Here is a 6,379-nt window from a genome sequence, read left to right on the forward strand (position 1 = left end):
GGGCTGTTCATCAGAAGTACTTGTGCCTGTACTTTGTTGCTCTACTCCCTGATTATTTTGCCCTGTGACATAGTGATCAAACGCAGTGGGTTATCACTAACAGTGCCTGCTGCTTACCTGCTTAGCCGTGCTTCAGGAAAGTAACAAATACAGCTTGAACTTCTTTGCATCTCTCCACAGGCAGCCTACAACTGAACGCACCTGCAGAGGTGATAAACATAAGCAGTTAAGTGGGAGGCGAGAGGATTTGCACATCAGTGGCACAGCAGACTGGAAGCAGCCTCGTTCCTACTTCAGGGGGTGTGAGTGTGCCTACACCGCCCCTGGGGCAGCCTGGGGCAGCTTACAGGGGTTACCTCTAAACGGACTAGCTGCGGTACTGCTGCACATCAACAGCTCGGAGGGCTGCCAGATTTGCTGGGGATTTCAGGCTCAAACAGCCAGCCTGCACTGGGCTCCTTCCCACTCTGGTGGGAAAGCTTACAGGGAGTAGCTCAGAGCTAGCTCAGGGTCGTCCCTGCGGGCTTCACAGTAGGCAAACCTCACGTGTTCTACAGCTGTCGGTGAGGCTGAACTCTGGGGTAATGCAGGGCAGATCTAGGCATAGCCCCTGATCTGAACCATTTCATTGCAGGCTAACCTCAAATCCCCACCTTTCGGCAGCTTCTGCTTGGGTGCAGATGGCAGGGCTAGGCCCTGCTGGGCTGGAGGCGCAGAATGGCCACTGGAGGAATCAAAAAGGCTCACAGGTGTCTGGGTGCAAGCCTCCCCTGCTCCAACCCATGCATGTGCACTGGTCTGACACACCTCCACCAGCTGTATCCAAGCCATCACTCCTTGCAGATGATGATTTGCACGTTATCACAAACACCCACACAGGTCCAGTGGGAGCAAGCTGCAAGCCCCACTGCACACATCTCCCCAGACCTGAGGAGCAGGATGCACTTGGTTTGAAGATTGTTTTCTCCCACGTGTCCGAAGGTGCAGGAGCAGCCCTGCATGTCCTGGGGAGCCAGGGAGGGCAGAGCCCAGCATTACCAAGGGCCGCTGGTGCCCTCTGTTGTCACAAAGAAATATAGGAGCTGCTGAGAGCACGAGTGGGACATGCCACCCAGCATGGGGAGGGGGGCACCTCTTTGGGTTACAGGCATCAGGACAGGGCTGAGACTTGCAGTTCCTTCCTGACTGCAATGGAACTGAATGGATTTAGCTGTAGGTTTGGGTGACACTGGCACCCATAAAGGGCAAGACTGGCTGCTTCTTACGTGACTCCTTTATCTCTGAAGAGATCTGCTGCATCAACCAGAGGATCTCAGAGCATCCCAGGATATTGCTTTTGCTTTCCTAAAGAGCTACAGGGATGCATATGAACAGTCCCAGGCAACCACACCCAGGTTTCTTAACTAAATACTACATGTGCAAAAGAACCCATGCCTTCTTTTAAAACGGAGATGCAGCATTGGCATAGGTAAGTTTTGATGCCTCGACACATGTGGTGGCACTGAGTGATCTCTGCTGAGAAGAAGAGATCCCTGCAGTCCATGCTGCCCAGCTCAGCTGCCGTTCACACATTGTTTTTCACAATGCAATACACCCACGTGTTCCACCACCAGCGCCTGGTTGCTCTGAGTATTGGCCTAGACTGTGCCCAGGATCATATGGAGTACTTGAACTGTAAATTCTGCTAGCAGGAAACCTCACCCACAGTCCTGGCACTGCTCTCCCCCCCTCCCACCTTCGCCCTGAGAGCCAGGCCAGCAGCCACTGGGACAGGCAGCATTTTGCTGGGCTGACTGCTGGGATTTCAGCCTGCCTTCCTGGTCCTTCACACCTCAGTGCTTTCGTTTGCCATCAACAAGAGCTGGTTTCACTCACCATCTCCTGAGTCAGTCCGCTGTAGGGAGAGGACTGGCAGGTAAATAAGGTTTGAGCTACGGTGACGGGGTCAAGTCTAAGTCCAGCTAAAGAACAAAGCCTGTTTTTGTCAAAGGTATTGAGATCTCCAACACAAACAGCTACAAGGGGGAGAATGTGCCTAGAAAACCTGGCCCTATATGCATCATTTGTTACTTTCTTATGTCCTGAATCATAGACACACAGAGTTTTGGGCTCTGCAGCCCGTGGCCACAAAAGACAAATCTGACAGTCTATCTTACAGCACCACCTCTTCCCTATCCTCCCAACGGGCAGCATACCTCACACCAGCCTCCAAACAATAGCAAGGCTCTGCGCATCACTCAAGCACAACGTTATTGCTCTGTGAAGTCAGTTTGCAGCCTCCCACCCCATTCCCAGGTATTGCACAGAGCTTGAATTCCCTACTCACCTACTAATAGGGACCCAACCCTGCTGAACAGGCCCCTGCTGTCTTGGAGATTCCTCAGGCTCAGGCACACTTCAGGGCCTGTAGATATGATAATACAGCCATCACCTTAAGAACTAAAATATGCAATCGGGTTCTTAACTGGAGTAGACAGATTTGACTCTATTCAGAGCAGAACAAACATCAGTAGGAAGTGGCTGGATTCTGCCTCTGCAGTGATGGTCAGCAGGAATTTGTGTGCATGTCACAAGGCAGCACTATGGAGAAGAACCATTCATTTTTCTACTTATTTAGTATTTTAATAGCAATTCAGCACCTACCACAAAGAACCTCCTTACAGTCTATAAGTGTTTGTGTAATTAAGTATTAACATTAATTATTATTGCAGATGAAAGAAAAATTGCTACCTGGTCAACTCAGTATAGATTATACTCTTTATGGATCACCTCTGGAGAGATGCAAGTTATCAGTATTTGTTATTAAAAACAGCTGCAACAATTGAAGCCCCTGCTTGCTTCTTAACTTGTTGCTAATAACAGAGCTCAAGAGCTTCAGATATAGCAATTATGTGTTATATTTCTTTCTGCATTCATGAATGATTCACTGACATACAGAAAATCTCTTCTAAAGCCAGCCTGCATTGCTTCCTTCAAACCCCACAAACTCTCCTGCCTCCAAAGTCCTCATCCTGAACATCTGTGGGAATCACAGGCTGCAGAGCAATAGACCCAGCTGGAGCAATTCACCAGGCCCTGAGAATGAACATCAATCAAATGCTCCATGGAGCTGTGCCTCGAGCATAGATGACCCTCCCTAGAAGTCAGTTTTATCTGGGAGGGCAGCAGGACTCAGTTTCTCACCAAAGGGAAGTTTTTCATACATGCTGTTTCAAACTCTGTATCACTGCTGGAGTATCCAGTCACACGGCAAAAATGCAGGGTAACACACCGATCTGGCCTGTTCTTGAGGATCTCACCTGCATAACCAGGAGCAGACCTGTGTCCTATATACAGAGCCAGCTGCTGCATTAGCCCCCGGCCCTGCAGGGTGCTGCCCACAGGCAGCCCCATTCTGCCTGGGTGGCAGCGCTCAGGGGGCAAGCGCTGGTAGGCTGCACGGCCTGCCCGAGGAACTCCTACCTCAGCACGGTCTATTTTATTTAACAATCCCATTTCCTTTTCCTGAATTTCTGGAAAGAGACTGGCGTTTCTCCAGGATTTTCTCTCTAAAGTGCAGCCTACACATGGAAATAAAAACATTTAGGAAGGGATTGGCCACGCTAATTGGCTGAACACCTCCAGCAGTGCCAAGACGCTCACAGGACAGACAGAGGTGCGGAGCTTCACGCCTTCTCCTGTAACCACCAAGACAGCCTGTTTCCAGAGCAAGGAAAGGCAAGGTTGCTTGTGTGTTGTCTCTCTCCCAGCCCGCTCTATCGGTTTTTAATCGATCCCCCACAGGGCAGCAGGCAAGGGCTGTCTGAGGTCTCAGGCCAGACAGCGCTGCACACATGCAAAGGGATAATAAGGTTCAGGAAGGATTGATTTCATTACAAACCCCAAGTAGGAGCATGGCACGCACAGCTTCTGCTCACTGTAGACCACACCAGATATGCAGAACTCCTTCCTCAGTATCATTTAGACACAGCGAATGCTAAATAATAAATAAAAATTAGCTCAACTGCACTGTGAAATTGGAGAGCCTGATATTGTAACAAAATCATTGTGGACATCCCCCATGTATTGGTGTTAACCAAAAAACGAGAACAGGCAAACAACAAAAAAAATTAGAAATTAAAAAAAAAAATCACAAAAAAATTGGAAGCAGCTGTTGGCTTACAGATGTTACAAGATAACTCTGCCTTTTTTTTTTTTTTTCCTGTGGTCAAAAAGCCAAACAGGGACCCAAGGGAATCCTCAATAAAGAAACAAATAAGCAAGCTGGTAGTCAACAAGCAGAATACTTGAGTCTCTCATGCTGCTCTTCTTCTGAATGGGATAGCCAGGCCAAGCCGCTGCTAAACAGATTTTTAGGATGATGATCTTGAAAACTGTATATTTCAAATTTATTTATTTTTTAACCAAGAATATTGATCACGTGTGATTCTTTCAAAGTAACATGCTAAATACAGCCCTTGGCTAGCACAATTTATTCTGATTGACCCTGTATTTCTTCTGGAAAGTAGTATTTATACCCCAACTCAACCTTTTTGTGGACTCTTAGATTTAAAGGTTGAACACAGAATAAAAACATACCTCCCCATTGCAGGTAGAGAAAAGCAAAGTATTCTTGGCATTTTAATCACCCCAGGAAGATCGATGGATGATTTTATACTTTTTTGTGGAGAAGGAGAGGACAGGGAAAAAAAATCACATATATCGATTCCCAGACATCAGTGAAATGAATAATAGGGTGAAATGTCCTACGTAAGTTCTTTACAGGTCTTGTGAAAGCTGCCTGCCAAGGAAATGTAGCTGTGCATGTAGGTTGTGATTATGCTAAAGAGGCACTAAATTAGTACATTACATGCCCCATTTAGCACTACTGTGCAAAATCTGAGAGTGCTAATACATTTTGTTTCTAGGGTCAAGAATCATTAAAGAATAGAATCATGGTCATTCATTAGCCAGCAAATTAAAGTTTGACAGCTGCTTTTCAGTTCTGATTTCTCTTAAATGGCAGTATTAGAAGTTTTTTTTTAATTCCAGGCTGTTGAATGGTCAGTGTCATCCATAAAGCACAGTATCCCCAAGTCATTCAGCCAGACTTATTTCATAAGAGTGCTGTATGGTTTAGGGGATTATTTACAGGGGCTGACAACGTTACTATGTGCTATTGAGAGTGGTTTCTTTCTTAGCTGTAAGGTTGTAAATGATCTGGGCTTGGAGTTTAAACTCAGTTCTGCATGACAAAAGAATCGTACATTGTGTGAGCAGAAACAAGGCCCTGAAGTCCTCTGTGGGCCATCAGTCCCAAGAAAGCAAATGGAAGTTATGCATGTGTATTTAGAGAGAGTGAACCCTTTCATAAAAAAAAAAGAAGCAAATAAACCAACAGTCCTCTCAACTCTCAGCAACAGGCTCAAGGCAAGAGAAACCCTGCTCGCCCTCTAAGGTAGGCATGCGCGGCTGGGCCCAGGGCAAGTCTTTAGTAACCCTGACAAAATCCCTTGGATTAGGGTCTTCATTCTGCAAAAGCATCTGCACGCGAGAAGTCTCACCACGTTCAATAGTACAACTCACGTGAATACAGGCCTTGGCACTGACACAAGTGTTTGTCGAACTGTCATCCAGCTGACAAAACGCAGCCCAACAGAGACGAGCTGACACTCAAGATGCCGTTGCTCCTCACTCTGCATCACAGCAGCCACTAAGCAGTAAATACATAAACAGATACATTTCTCTTTTCCAGTTTGCTCCTAGTAAATTTATATCAATAACAGGAGGTGTGTTGCTTCCCCCAGACAATGGTCATCATACTGAGAGCCAGGTTTTACACTTCCATAGCATGGTTCCTTCCTGACACACCTCAGAGCATTTCATAAACTGCAGCCAACATTTGAGCATCCTTCCTGTCCTTCTGAGTTAACAACTAGTTGTGTGCTGATATCTCTGAAAAACAGGTTCCTCTCTCTGCAAAAAAGCAGCACTGAAAAGGAAGCTTTGCAAGGGAAGAAAGCTTAAGGAGGAAATTAAAAAAAAAAAAAAAAAAGATACTCTTGGAAAAAAAGAAAAAAGAAAACCCAGCAGCAGTCTTCTATTGATCAGAGTCCATGGGCTGCCTTTGATTAATAATCTCTGCATCAATACTTACAACTGATGTAATGTCCAAATATGTTGTGTTAAAAATGCCAACATCCAGTTGGATTGATCGAGTTATTTGTACTACAGAGACATTCAGTCCTAGTCAGAAGAACAGTGATAAGACTGACTGTATTGCTAATTAGAAAAATTTAGAAAAAAATTATTTCACATTCCACTCACCACAAAACACTCTTCCTTCTAGGCAGACATGTAAATGAGTCCCCAGACTTACATAGCACATCTGAAAAATTAG

The sequence above is a fragment of the Anser cygnoides genome, chromosome 9 (genome assembly GCF_040182565.1).
Source record: "Anser cygnoides isolate HZ-2024a breed goose chromosome 9, Taihu_goose_T2T_genome, whole genome shotgun sequence".
Classification (NCBI taxonomy): Eukaryota; Metazoa; Chordata; class Aves; order Anseriformes; family Anatidae; genus Anser; species Anser cygnoides.